General features: G+C 62.9%; 1 protein-coding gene across 1 annotated transcript in view; it reads right to left on the reverse strand.

Annotated features, from left to right (window-relative positions):
- DNAH3 (dynein axonemal heavy chain 3) overlaps positions 1-420 on the reverse strand; it is a 149,958-nt gene that overhangs the window by 60,664 nt on the left and 88,874 nt on the right. The gene's annotated exons all lie outside the window — the stretch shown is intronic.

Consider the following 420-nt stretch of genomic DNA (forward strand, 5'->3'; position numbering starts at 1 on the left):
CTCTTTGCTCCTGAAGCCTGAGGTAAGTGGGGCTTGCAGGGGGCTGGGGGGCCTTCTGGCAGGGCTGGGGGGTTGCGGGTCATGACTGGGGGAAGCCAGGAGCTGGGCCCACCCCCACCCAAGCAGGCAGAGCAGTGGCAGAGCCGGTCCATGCTGCTTCTGCTGCAGCTACCTGTTGTTGGGGGCAGGGAGCTGCAGCCTTGGGTCCCTGGCCCCACAGCCCTGGCAGCTGGGGGCTCCCTCTGGCAGGGCCAGGGGGCAGGGGCTGTAGGTGGTGGCAAGAGTCACAAGTAGGGCAGGTGGCTGTCGTGGGGGCAATGAGGGGAACCAGCAGGGCTGGGGGCCAGGCTGCAGGGGGCTTTTAATTTTAACAATGGATTTTGGGGGTTTTAATCAGAGAATTTGCGATTTTTTGTCAGA

The sequence above is a fragment of the Gavialis gangeticus genome, unplaced genomic scaffold (assembly GCF_001723915.1).
Source record: "Gavialis gangeticus isolate Ggan-Ray unplaced genomic scaffold, GavGan_comp1, whole genome shotgun sequence".
Lineage (NCBI taxonomy): Eukaryota > Metazoa > Chordata > Crocodylia > Gavialidae > Gavialis > Gavialis gangeticus.